Raw genomic sequence first — 14,818 nt, 5'->3', positions numbered from 1 at the left:
GGCTCCAGTCTGGGCTATTCATTACAGGATTTTGAATGAGCGTCAGTGATCTATTTTGAGAGCAGCAGCAGAAAGCGTTAATTGCATTGGCCTCATTTGTAGGGTTGCAGTGCAAAGTCTTTGAGAATTTCCATTGCCACAGCCACAATCAGGGTTTTACAAGTCATCCTTTTTCAATTATATGCAGGGACGTACGTCTTCACAGTACAAGCCACTCGGTATTTTGCACAAGCAAAGAAGCAAGAAGCTTTTCCATTAGAGAACATCAAAACATTGATTTAACAGTTTCAGATTATATCTATGCTGCAATAAAGGCCTCAGCTAAAAAATGTGGCTCTCTTGTTTTGAGTGTTTTTACTGGATTTATAGCACTGGAGATTGAACTCTTCTATTTTGAACCATTATTGCCACAAAACACAGGGAACCCATGCTGTAAGATTACACACATTGCTCAGCTAATGTCTCAGGCTTGAGTCGCAGGGACCAACCTATGGGCTGAGAGAATAAACTGATCTTCCTACCCATAAATCCTTGGGTTGTCTGGTGGCTCAGCAATTGTCACATAGAAGACTGGGATACTTGGCCTGTCATTGTAGTGTGCCTTAATCGAATCCCTCCCAAAACTGTATCCAGTCAAATCAAACTTGAGGAGCCCCCAGCTCAGCAGAGTGCATGTGACGTTATGCTGAACATCTGCTGTGAATGGTGCCTCATTTTGACGTCTCAGGCGGGGAGAATTGGATTTGCATTGCTTGGGAGAATACAGCTAGTCTTCCCCCACTACCACACCAGATCAGGCACAGTCTTACTGTGTGTTAGCTCATGTGTCCCTGTTGTACGACTAACATGAGAACAAAGGCCTGTCTAAGCTATCGTGCCCCAGAAACTCCAACCCTGGTCTCCTTAGAGCACCATGCACTTTCTTGCAAAATGTAGGTATACTTTCACATTAAAAGACTACATAAAGCAAGTTTGCATTGGAGCTGTCACATCTCCAACATTTTCTGTGCAGGGCAAGTCCAGCTTTATGCAATCACTCAGAAGTCAATAATATTTATTCAGAATTTTGATCCAAAAGAAAAGCAACCCACTTGACCCTTAACATCCTTGACTTTCAGTACAGGCACGTTCAGATCCTAGATGCCATATGCCTGCACCTGCCCTCTCTCTGCCGTGCACAATATGAATTACTTCAGAATATGCCAGAAATACCTATATATTTACCAAAATACTTACACATACCAAGGTATATAAATGAATGAATCCTATTGCTTCATGGTTATGAATGCATAAGTAAGAGTATATAAATGATAAGTATGTGGTATATTACTATTTATACCAATAGACCAAAAAGGTAAATATGAAGTGCCATTTATATGTGCACATAAATTTGAATATATTGTTTCCATCATCTCATAAATAAATACAGTTTATGGGTAAAACATAAAAATATCAACTTCATGAAGTCATCTAGTCCAACCCCTTGCTCAGAAGGGGACTAATCCCCAGATAGTTTTTTATCCAAGTTCCCTAAATGGCCCCCTCAAGGATTGAACTCTCAACGCTGGGTTTAGTAGGCCAATGCTCAAACCACTAAGCTATTCCTTCCCCTGAATGCTCATATAAAATGATAGAAGACACAAAATGAATACTTAGGACTCTATTAGCATCAGGTGTATATAATATAAATAGAGCAGAAATTAAGGAAATAAGAGTAATATTGTTATTTTGAATATATATGCTTATGTTGGCTTCTCAACATATTAATTACCAAACAATACTAAATATTTTGTCAAACAGTATTAATTACCCCCTATAATACTATTAAATATGTATATGAATTGCCTGGTTTTCCCAATCAGTTTCTTTTTCTTCAGGACTTACACTCACCATTTTCTTTTCCTTTATGTGAAGACCATGCTTCATGAGATCTGGCCTCAATTCCTATAGTGCTTGCCAAACATCCAATGTGGAATTGAAGTATTTCAGTCTCATCTTCATTATGAAGACGGCAAGCAATTTGAGGCTGTATTCAACATCTGATCTCCTGAGTTTTCTGATGCCATTAAATGCTGCTCTCTTCTTGCTTAAATTTACAGAAGTCTGGAGACAAAAGAAATTTTAAAATCCTTATACTTATGAGTGCCTTTTGACCTAGCAGCAGACATCGGCTTCACTCTGCCACTAAATCTTAGCAATTTGAAGATGATAGGTCTGCGTTGGTGATGGTTTTCTCTTCTGGCCTCTGCCATTCAACAAGCCCTTTCAATCTCCAGGGGAGAAAACCAGGATCTAATCCCAGTACTTTGGAGAGCATGTTCTGAAGACCCCCAGTAACTGCAAATTATTCCCATGTGATCTATTTTCAAGGAGGCCTTATTTCTCCAAGAGTCCTTAGCCCTTGCCTTAAGGAAGCATTTTCTGTTTTTAACCTCCTTCAGATCTGTGGCAGTTTTTTTGTAATTCATTGTCTAAATAGGTCAAATGAGCATTGACTTCTCCCACATCTTTAAATCTCATGTATATTTTGAGTTAAAAAAAACAACAAATTTGTAGTTAGAAAGTCCTTCATAGCTGCAAAGTCCTGTGCCAGACTACTGGGTTGCCTCAGCCTACCTTTCTTTGGAAACTCAGGATTGGGTTGTCTGGTGTTCTCTTTTTTCCCAGCAGGATTGATGATAACACAACAAAAAGGGTCCCCTCATTTAATTAATCATTTTTGTACAGAAAGTTGTGGTTTAGATACCTGAGACTTACTTAATTGAGCATTAGTGGATGGGGATCGAGGAGACCACAAGTCAGATAGTCATCTTCTCTACAGATCACATGATTCCAACCCCACCCCGCAATCTTCTCCCCAGCCATATCTTTTTAAAGATGTGGTAAGACTGGAAACTGACCATACTTCTGACTAGATTCAGTTAATAGTGCTCTATAGTCTGTTACAGCAGAGACTGAGGTTGTTAAAAGATTATTTGGAAAGTCTTTCCAACCTTCACACCAATGGAAAGATTGTTCAGGTAACTAACTCTCATGGTCTAAAACACCTGTTTGTTTAGAACAGTGTTTCCCAAACTGTGTTCCGTGGAACACTGGTGTTCTGCACAACGTGAATAGGTGTTCCGTGAAAGAATCATAATTAGAAAAAAGGGTCTTTACATTTTTTTAATTTTAAATTTGGCATATTTGAAGCATAGTTTACCATTCTTTTTGAATGACTATAATTTAACATAAAACTCTTTTTCCAGTTATTGATAGATCTCGTATTGAGTATCATGGCATAAAGACAACGTGGCACACAAGCATGTTGACGTCTACCCCTTTCAGGCATGTTTCAGTTAGTGACGTCATACCGCTTCCACTCGAGGCTGCGCGAACTGCAGTGGTATGCATATATCGTTCTCTTTACGCCATGTTGAATATAACATATTCACTCAAAATGTTCAAACCTGTGGGTCTTTACCATGTGTGCGATAAGCACAACTAAACTAGCTTCACTCAAAACAATATAAATATTTGTGACAAACAAAATTTGACAAAAATCAGTATTTCTAAATATTGTTACTAAACCGAATCACCATGGATTTGTGGCTGAAAGAAGGAACTTTGAAATGAAAAGCAAGTTCTTCTGGTACTCCAACTGTGGCCAAAATAAACAAGCAAAATATTGTGACACTTCAAAGTGAGGATGAACAATCGCAGTCTTTTGTTGCCGAAAAATCTGTTAGTACTAGTGAGTTATCCAAGGTGAAAGAATTTCCATCAAAGTATATATATATATATATAAAAAAAGCAGGTGTTAAAAGACTGAAATGAAAGTATGATGAAAGTTATTTGTCTTTTGGTTTTACGTGTGTTGGAAATAAAGATGTTCCTGATGCGCAGTGCATCGTGTGCAACAAAATACTAGCAAACAGTTCACTGGCTCCTTCTAAACTTCGTAGGCATTTGGAAACCAAGCATGCTGAATACAAAGACAAAGATATATGTGTTTTCAAGAGGAAGCGTGACTCACTTGGAAATTGTAAAGTTTTGATTATTAAAATCGCTAAAACAAACAACAAAAGTGCAACAGAGGCATCTTATCGAGTAAGTTACTGGATAGTGCTTGCCAGAGAAGCTCACACTATTGGAGAAACGCCTATCAAGCCTTACGTGAAAAATATTATAACGTGCATGTTGAGTGAGCAGTCTGGTAAAAAAAAAAAAATGATGCTGTACAGTTGTCAAATAATACTGTGGCACGCCGTATTAAAGATCTTGCTGATGACATAGAAAAAGAGCTAGTTTGCCGATTGAAAATTTGCTGTGAGTATTCATTGCAGCTAGATGAGTCCATTGACATTTCGGGACTTGCTGTGCTACTAGTATTTGTCTGATATAGATTTAATAATAATATTGAAGAGGACCTGCTCTTATGTGAATCTCAGCAAAGCAACACAACCGGAGAAGAAATATTCAACTGCATCAACAATTTTATCAGAAAGCATGAAATTAGTTGGGGAAAATGTATTGATATATGTACTGGCGGTACTCAGGCAATGATCAGGAAGATGAAGGGAGCTGTAAGGCGAATCATAAGTGGGTGTCAGAAAGCACTAAGAGCCATTATGTCCTACACAGACGGGCACTTGCAGTTAAAAAAAATACCAGCATATCTGAAAATTGTGCTCGATGAAGCAGTACAAATTATCAATTTTGTCAAATCTCGACCACATCAATCCAGGTTATTTAAAATTTTGTGTGAGGAAATGAGTAGTCAGCACAAAGTGCTGCTTTTACATATGGAAGTGAGGTGGCTCTCCAGAGGAAAAGTGCTTGTGAGGCTTTTTGAGCTTCGTAGTGAACTACTGGTATTCTTCACTTCAGATAATTCAGGACGAAAATTTAATGACTGTCTGACAAATTCCTCATGGCTAATGAGACTTGCATATCTTGCAGATATTTTTGCAAAATTAAATGAAATTAATCTGTCGCTGCAAGGAAAGAATGTGACCATTTTTACTACAATGGATAAAATTTCGTCGTTAAAAAAGAAACTGGAATTCTGGGCATCTTCTGTAGAACAGAATAACTTTGACTGCTTCCCTACAGTACATGAATTTCTGACTGAAATAAATTCTACAGTCCATGAAGAAGTTTCCAGCACCATTTTACAGCACTTACGTGACTTGCAGGCCTCTTTATTAGAATATTTTCCTACAACTACTGATGATAATGCTCGGGGTTCGAAATCCGTTTGTAATTACAGCCAAACCAATTGGCTTTACTGCACATGATTATGAAAGCCTAATTGACTTAATTTCTGACTGATCTGAAACAAAAGTTTAAGGATCTTCCGTTGAATAATTTTTGGAGCAGCCTAATAGAAGAGTACCCTAATGTGGCTAAACGTGAAGTTCGAGTGCTCCTTCCTTTTGCTACAACTTATTTGTGTGAGATGGGATTTTCGTATTATACAGCAACAAAAACCAAATATAGGAATAGACTTGATACTGCGCCTGACATGAGGATTCAACTGTCCAGCATTATTCCTAATATTAAGCGAATTTGTGATAGAAAAATTCAGAAACACCAATTGCATTAAATCCAAATTTGTATTTCTATTTATAAAAATAGATTTTCCTAGTACAAATCTAATTTGTTTGGTGCTCGTGTATATATAAAAACAGGGTTTTTTAAAGTAGAACACTGTTTTTAATTTTGACTCTTGCACTTGATTTTTGTACTACTTTATATGCGCTTTCCAGTTAGAAATTGTTAGTTTCAGTTATTTTAAATTTGTATTTTTGCTTTGTTTTATAAAATAAAATCTATTTGAGTATAAATAATGCAGTTTTTTATTTGAAAACCAAACAACTACAAAATAATATTATAAGTGTTCTGTAATAGGTTAAAAAGTGTGCCGTGGCCAAAAAAGTTTGGGAAATGCTGGTTTAGAAAAATATCTGCTTTTAATGTAGCATTCATTTAATTTTAAGAAATTCTACCCAGAAACCATGGTGGAAGCTGCATCCCATGTGGAGGATGTACCCTCAAGATGTAGAGCTAGGGAAATTTTCAGTTTGGCAATTCTGAGAAGTTGGTATAGGAAAATAGTTTCAGGTTGGACTAAAGCCAAATGTTATCAGTGAAAAAAAATATTCCAGTCAAATGAAAAGTTTTTAAAACATTTAAAAAAATAAATTACAGTTAATTTTGAAACAAAGTAGCTTCCTGCTGAAAAAAATGTTGAAATGTTTTTTTTTCTCTGAAACAATTTTGCCAAATTGTTTCATTCATTAATGTTTCAGTACATATTTCACCTAAAAGGTTTGGGTGAATTTTTTCACCCAAACTTAGCTTTACTCAGGCTATAGAAGCAGACGTTGTAATTCATCATCTTCACCACAGCAGATCATTTGAAACTAGCATATGTTACGGTATTTTTTAATGAAATTGCCTTGAGTACATTCTCATTATATTTGGAAAGTTTAACATAAGCTTTAGTGAGTTGCTAAAAGTTAGAATTATCCATCCAAGAATTAAATTGAATTGTGCCCTGGCACAAAAATGGCATTATTTAGAACTACATGATCCAGGATAAGAGATTTATAACGTCGGTACCTAGAGCCAGGGAGGGAATATATATACTTTTTTTAATGGAGAAAGCTTTCTCAAACTAGGTGATTGCAAAGCAATGACTGCATTTCATCATCAATCTGCAAAGACTTGGTGGGGGTAATATCTGAGGGATGGCCAAAAGCCCTTCAGAAAATTAGTTTAATCCTTGACTTGAACAGATTACAAACTAGTGTGAGACTTGCTGCATGATTATTTTAGAATGAAGTTCTCTTAAAAGACAAAGTGTTTTACAGCAAGCTTTTTAAAGCTATGTCTATGCGGAACATAGAATAGATTGACTTTGCCTCTAGAGTAGGCAGAGTATATTTAATGAAAAATCTTGGGGTTTTGTTTTTTTAATATTCAGTGTTGAACATTTTCAAGTTTTATTCTTTGAAAGTAGATGCAAAGCATTAGTGTTAGACAAGAAGTTTTAATATACAACAGCACTCAACACCTCTGGAAAATATAGGCTGCTTTTATTTATGTGCTTTTCTTTAGAGGAGAAGGATGCTCTGAACTGGAACTCTAGAGATCTCTATTCTATACCTGGTTCTGCCCCAGATTTCTGTGTGATTACTTCTCAAAACCTGTCTCTTAGTCTCTCCATGCCTCAAATCCCCAGCTATAAAATGGAGTTACCGTATATACTTGTTCATAAGCCGAATATTTTTAGTAAAAAAGGGAAGCACCAGAGAAGGGGGTCGGCTTATGGATGGGTATAGAAAGCGAGAGGTGGGACACAGCCCCTTCCCCACAACAGAGGGAGCAAGGAGACGCAGCACAGGCAGCAGAGCCAGAAGGGAAGAGGCGGGGCCAGAGTCTCTCCACTTCTGGCCACGCTGCTCTCCCCCCAGCCTGTGAAGCAGCTGCAGCTCCGGGGCTGGCAGGCTGCAGCCGTGCTGCTTGGCACCGCCCCCCAGAGCAGGCTGCGGCCGCACCACCCAACCCGCCGGAGCACGCTGCAGCCATGCCACCCGGCCCAGCCCGCTGGAACATGCTTCGGCCGTGCCGCCCGGTCTGGCTCCAGCCAGGTCAGAGACATCCTCCCCTGGCCCTCCCCAGATAAGGTGGGAAGGGATGGGATGGGGAGAGTGTGGGGGTACTGGGCTAGGGGTGGGGTCAAGTGGGGGGTGGTCACAGGGGTTACTCCCCTGTCTCCCAGCTTCTCCTCCCCCCAAAAAAATTTCCCTACCAGTTGCTGTCCTTGCCCGTCAGGGTAAGCAGCTGGCGCGCCGGGACACTTTGTTTACTTAGGTTTACCTCCGTGCCTGCAGATGCTTGAGGTAAACAAACCATCTCGGTCCACCAGAGGCTTATCCTGATGGCCCGGGATCCAAAGTTTGCTGACCCCTGAATTATAGGGTCGGCTTATGAATGGGTTATAAAAAATGTCCATTTTTACTTATCCATCTTGGGGGGGTCGGCTTATAAATGAACCGGCTTATGGTAATTACTTTCTTCACCCTTTGCTTAGATTGTCAGATCTTCAGGAGAGAGACTAATTATGTGTATGTACAGCACCCAACACATGAGCAGTCTCTAATCTTGGTTGGGGCTTCTAGGAATAAATAAATAAGTTAAGGCACCAAGTTTGCAAAGTTTGGCCTATCGCACTTAAGATTTGAGAACGCATTTTAATGCACCACACGCTTGGATTCTTCTGACGCATTAGGATCTAATCCTGAAAGGTATTGCACATCCTTAATTCCCATTGGGTCCAGTGGGATTTGAGGGCACCTGGCACTTTCAGGGTCTGGTTTCTTAGATTTTTCTTTTCCCGATGTACATTTTCTAGGCTCCTATCAGCTGAGATAGATATATATCAGACATGAGTCTTTACAGCCAAATTACAATTAATTCACCATTGTCATATGCTCCTAAAAGAATGTTAGGAACATAATGTTAGGAACCTTAGAAAAGGAAAAGATAAGATGACAGAAATGATCACAATGCCAGTAGATAAATCCATGGAATTCCCATACCTTGAATACCATGTGCAGTTCTGATTGACCCCTCTAAAAAAAAAAATCTATTAGAACTGGAAAATGTAAAGAGAAGGGTAACAAAAAAGATTAGGGGTATAGAACAGGTTCCATATGAGGAGATATTAGAGACTGGTCAGTTTAGAAAAAGACTGTGGGGTTTGGGGAATATGATAGAAGTCTATAAAACCATGAGTGGCATGGAGGAAGTGAAAAGTATTCAGCCCTTCACATAACACATGGACCAGGAGTCACTCAATGAAATTAATAGGCAGCAGGCTTAAAATGAACCTAAGGAAATATTACTTCACACAACACACAGGCCGTCTGTGGAACTCATTTCCAGGGGAGGTTATGAAGGCCCAGATTAGAACAAGGCTTTAAAAAAATGAATATCATGAAGGATAGGTCCATTATTGGTATTAGCCAAGATGATCAGAGATGGTCATGCTCTGTGTGTCAATAAATCTCTGACTGCTGGAAGCTGGGAGTGGACAACAGGGGATGGATCAATTGATAAATGGCCTTGTTGGGTTTTTTTTCCAAGTCCCAAATCTACAATTAGCTCCCTGTAGGCAACGGGGCCTATGACATCAGTGGAGTTTGGCGTGGGTGCAGGGATCCACTATCCAGAACCCCCGGAAGGACATAAACATGATGCCACTTTTACAGAGGCACTAGTCCATAGTAGGACCATATTTTAAATTAGAAATGCACCCCTATGAAAATAGCATTCAGTTGCTGTCCTGATTGGCAGACATTCAGTCCCCAATCCTGCGAACGCTTGTGCCTGTGCTTGACTCCAGTAGAACCACTCACACACATGCAATCAAACAATTGCATTAGTAAATGCAAGACTGGGACCTTGGTTTCATATTTAATATAACTGTAGTGGTTTGCTTTCTGGATCACTGTAAGGGGCCCGCATTTACTGAGCTCCCCCTCATGGCTCTGCAGCCTTTGCTCCCACTCTTCAGAGCCCCTTAGGAACTCCACTTAGTGTTTCTTGGGATCACCAGCCACCACCTACGGCTGGGTTAATAGGCAAAAGCAGTTCAAAATAGTCCTTAATGTTCCAGACATAGTCCACCATAGCAACGCAGTAGTTCATACTGAGTTCTTGTTTTGCTCCAGGCTACTCATTGAACTGCTGAGCCTGTACTTCCAAGCATAAGCTCAGTGCCCTGGCTTACTTCTCCCTGGCAGCACACTAGAGTGACCAGACAGCAATTGTGAAAAATCGGGACGGGCGTGGAGGGTAATAGGCGCCTATATAAGACAAAGCCCCAAATATCAGGTCTGTCCCTACAAAATCGGGACATCTGGTCACCCTAAGCACACTCCCTGTTCTGAAGGCAAAGGCAGGGTGTCATAAATAAACAGATCAGGGTTAAGGTCTCTTTTACCTGGAAAGGGTTAACAAGCTCAGTAACCTGAGAAACACCTGACCAGAGGACCAATCAAGGGACAGGATAATTTCAAATCTCTGTGGAGGGAAGCCTTTGTCTGTGTTCCTTGTTGGCTCTGTGTTCTCTCTTTGGATCTAAGAGAGGCCAGACATGTCTCCAAGTTCTCCTGGAGTAGTTCCTACTATCCAACAGTGAGTATTAATTAGAAAGGCGGATTAGTCTTATAATTTAATTTCTACATTTGCAATTGTGTGTTTGCTGGAGAAATTCTTTATTCCTGTTTGCTGTTACTTTGATTATGCTGAGGAGGAGGGAGGGGAAGTCTCTCCAGTTTTTATAAGTTAGACCCTGTATTTTTGCATCCTGGTATGACAGAGATAGTGTACTTTCTTTTTTTTTGTTCTTTTAATAAATTTGTTTTTCTTTGGACTTGGTTAATTCCTTCTCTTGTGGAGATTCAAGGGAAGGGGAGGAGGGAAGAGTGAGTTCCTCCTGAGGGTGATTCACAGAGTTGAATCGGTGTGAATCTCTCCAGAGTGGCTAGGTGAGAGGGAGGGGGGAAGTGGGCTGCTTCCCTGTGTGTAGATTCAAGGAGTTTGAATCAAGGTATCTCTCTCTCCGGAGCAGGCTGGAGAGAGGGAAGGGCGGGGGGAGGGGAACTGGCTGTTTCTCTCTCTCTGGTGAGATTCAAGGAGATTGAATCTGTGTTTTCCAGGGAAAGTTTGGGGGAACAGGCAGTGTGTTACTCACTTAAAACGTAACTGGTGGCAGCGAGAACCAGATCTAAACTAGAATTTTAGTTTAGAGGAGTCCATGCAGGTCCCCATCTTGTGAACCCAACAGCTCTAAGTGGGGGTGAGACCTATGACATGGTAGGCAGCGGTTGGGATGTATTAAGAACCAGAAGCCATTGAGAGCTATTCTTTCCCTCTAGAGCAGGGAGGCAGCCTGAGAAGAGCGGGGTGTGGGGGGGTAGAAGTATTCAGCTTCTAACAAGGTATTGTTAGAAGGAGTTTTCCAACAGGCTTTGTTGGAGGCAGTTTTTCTTTCTGGTTGCTTGGACAGGCAGCTTGAGGAAAAGGAGGTGTAGGTTTTTCTAACAGGCTTTGTTAGAAGGACCCCCACTGTGAGGTAAAGGTAATAATTGGAGATATACCAATCTCCTAGAACTGGAAGGGACCTTGAAAGGTCATTGAGTCCAGCCCCCTGCCTTCACTAGCAGGACCAATTTTTGCCCCAGATCCCTAAGTGGCCTCCTCAAGGATTGAACTCACAACCCTGGGTTTAGTAGGCCAATGCTCAAACCACTGAGCTATCCCAACTTAGCAAGTTGCTAGAAACAGGACAAACCAGTTTTTCTAGTTTCTTGTGAGCCAGCAAGCAAACACCATTTGCAAATGAAAAGTTTTGTTTCTTTTCTATTCAGTCTCTCCGGGAATAGAAAGGGGTAGGAATTGGGGGAAACAGTTCACTGACTGCAGAGGGGTGTGGCCAGCACCAGAAAGCACAAAGACATGAGTACCAGTCAAACAGCTAACCACAAAAGAGAGATGGAAAAGCAAAAGGCTGACCACAGGAAGGCGTTGGAGCTCCAGAGGGAGGCCCACCAGCAGGCCCTGGGATTAGCAAGAGCTAACCCAAATGTTCCAGCCAACCCTAACAATCCTTCTCCAGGCACTGTTCCCCATCCCAAGAAATTTCCCACCTACATGGCAGGTGAGGACACTGAGGCCTTCTTGAAAAGTGTTAAAAGGACCTGCCATGGGTACAGCATCCCTGAAGACAAATACAAGGACTGGTCAGGAAAGTGGACTTTTGCTGTCTATGACAATTATTCCATCCCCATGCTACTGGGGGAAGACTTGGCCAACCATGTAGAGCTGGCCAAGAGCGGGGGAGTGGTCACCCGCAGCCAGGCCAAACAAGCTTCCACTCCCATCCCTGTTCCTGAGCCATCCACCAGGACCCCGTCTGTGTTACCAGAAACCCAGACCAAGGTGGTGGAACCGGATCTCATGCCAACAACTACAGCAGCCATAGTACATCCAGTCCCAGAACCAGAACTGGAAGAGCAACCAGCGGCAGAACCATTGCCAGCACTGACGCCAGCGCTTGCAAACCCGTCACCAACCTCATCGCCAGAGGGCGCCAGCGGGCCTGAACTGGCAGAAGCAGCAGACAACCCTACCCAAGAGGCTCAGCCAGAGCCTGAAATATCACCTTGTACACCAGCGAAGAGCGGTTCACAGTCAACGGAAACAACCTCATCACCTACATCGCTTCCAGAGGGACCCAGCCCAAGTCCACAGTCTACAGAGGAACTGGTGTCTCCAGCCTCAAGGGAACAGTTCCAGACTGAGCAGGAAGCCAATGACAGCCTTAAGAAAGCTTGGGTGGCGGCACGGAGCAACCCACCGCCTCTCAGCTCTTCTAATCGATCCCAGTTTGTTGTAGAACAAGGACTTTTATATAAGAATATTCTTTCTGGTGGACACCAGAAAGGCCAGCATCCTCAAAAACAGTTGGTAGTTCCAACTAAGTACCGGGACAAGCTCTTAAGCTTGGGCCATGACATCCCAGTGGTCATTCTGGGGTGAACAGAACCAAGGACAGGTTGGGGAAGTCCTTCCACTGGGAGGGGATGGGCAAGGATGTTGCCAAGTATGTCCGGTCAAATGGTTAAAAAGTGTTCTTGAATGTCAAAAATCTTGTTGTTTACATGTTGCGTTGCATGCGGGCCGGATAAAGCACAACAACCAATATGATTGCAAGCTGAATCATTTATTATTTACAATGCATCATATTATATAGGCTTCTCCATATTAGCAAACGTCAGACACACCAACATTACATTGCTGCTGATTGGTTCTTTGTCTGATACACACACTTTTCACATGCATGGCCCTTTGCTTACTGGTTTCCCATTTCCCATGCAACTTATCTGATCCCAGTTAGGCCACCTGGCATTTGCCTCGCTCTGGCAGTTCCCTACTTTCTCATAACAACTTTATCTAACTCCTCTATTCTTGTTGTCCTGCTGCTGTAACTTTCCACCAAGGCAGCATAGGGATGATGTAACCTGACATTTACATACTTAGTAGTATATGTAATAGTGCATGTGTTTTGTTAATCTGTTTATTTTAAAGTTCTAGAAGGAAATCACCACCAGTGTGGTTCCCCCACTGTCTGCAATTTGGGGGGCGTGTCATAAATAAACAGATCAGGGTTAAGGTCTCTTTTACCTGGAAAGGGTTAACAAGCTCAGTAACCTGAGAAATACCTGACCAGAGGACCAATCAAGGGACAGGATAATTTCAAATCTCTGTGGAGGGAAGCCTTTGTCTGTGTTCCTTGTTGGCTCTGTGTTCTCTCTTTGGATCTAAGAGAGGCCAGACATGTCTCCAAGTTCTCCTGGAGTAGTTCCTACTATCCAACAGTGAGTATTAATTAGAAAGGCGGATTAGTCTTATAATTTAATTTCTACATTTGCAATTGTGTGTTTGCTGGAGAAATTCTTTACTTCTGTTTGCTGTTACTTTGATTATGCTGAGGAGGAGGGAGGGGAAGTCTCTCCAGTTTTTATAAATTAGACCCTGTATTTTTGCATCCTGGTATGACAGATAGTGTACTTTCTTTTTTTGTTCTTTTAATAAATTTGTTTCTTTTCTTTGGACTTGGTTAATTCCTTCTCTTGTGGATATTCAAGGGAAGGGGACGGGGGAAGAGTGAGTTCCTCCTGAGGGTGATTCACAAAGTTGAATTGGTGTGTCTCTCTCCAGAGTGGCTAGGAGAGAGGGAGTGGGGAAGTGGGCTGCTTCCCTGTGTGTAGAGATTCAAGGAGTTTGAATCAAGGTATCTCTCTCTCTGGAGCAGGCTGGAGAGAGGGAGGGGGGGAGGGGAACTGGCTGTTTCTCTCTCTCTGGTGAGATTCAAGGAGATTGAATCTGTGTTTTCCAGGGAAAGTTTGGGGGAACAGGCAGTGTGTTACTCACTTAAAACGTAACTGGTGGCAGCAAGAACCAGATCTAAACTAGAATTTTAGTTTAGAGGAGTCCATGCAGGTCCCCATCTTGTGAACCCAACAGCTCTAAGTGGGGGTGAGACCTATGACACAGGGTAATCACTGCCCTCCTTCAAAGAACTTTCCCTCAACGTGTTGGGAGAGAGAGGAGCCCTGCCCCACTGTAGGCTATAGGGCTCCAAGTAGGTCTTTAAAGGGACCGTGTCTTGGTCTTCCAGAGAGTTAGTAGTTGGATGGGAGCTGCTGCTTCTCCTCCTCCTACAAGGACATTTCTGGAGCTGTTCTTTATGCTAATGTCTCTGTATCAGGGTCTTCTATCCCCCTTTAGTATTAAAGGGCCAGTACACCCTGTTACCAGCACATATAATTTAAAAAAATGTATTTAACAGCTTTTCAAAATCTGAGTCTTCTATGCAAAGTCTGACTCACTGGGGGGTGGAGCACTGTCAGGGTATAAATTGTAGTTAAATGAATACGTTGCATTTTCTCTCTTTGTTTTGCATTTTTTTCTCCATTATTTATCCAAGAATATGCCACTTGAAGTCTCAAGCCAGACCCTCAGCTGTTATAAATCAATGATCCCCTTACATGCATCAGTGCAAATCAATAGTAATTCCACTGAAGTTGAAGGTGTAAAAAATCAGTGAGAGTGGGTAGAAAATTGGGCTGATTTACACCAGATGTGGATCTGGCCAATAACTTCCTGTCTTTAGAAAAGGTTAATCCTTTCTTCTGAAATAGAAGTCTCAGCCAAATCTTGAGCTGCTGATTATGTACAGAAATCAATACCAAGAGGAAAG

General features: G+C 41.6%; 1 pseudogene; it reads left to right on the top strand.

The window, feature by feature from the left end:
* Positions 1 to 913: 913 nt before the first annotated feature.
* LOC120407306 lies at positions 914 to 5,587 on the top strand (annotated as a pseudogene).
* The last annotated feature ends 9,231 nt before the right edge of the window (positions 5,588 to 14,818 follow it).

This window comes from Mauremys reevesii, linkage group 6 (assembly GCF_016161935.1).
Source record: "Mauremys reevesii isolate NIE-2019 linkage group 6, ASM1616193v1, whole genome shotgun sequence".
In the NCBI taxonomy this organism is placed as follows: Eukaryota; Metazoa; Chordata; order Testudines; family Geoemydidae; genus Mauremys; species Mauremys reevesii.
Note: the sequence above shows the minus strand (reverse complement) of the source record. Positions and strands in the feature narration are given on the sequence as shown.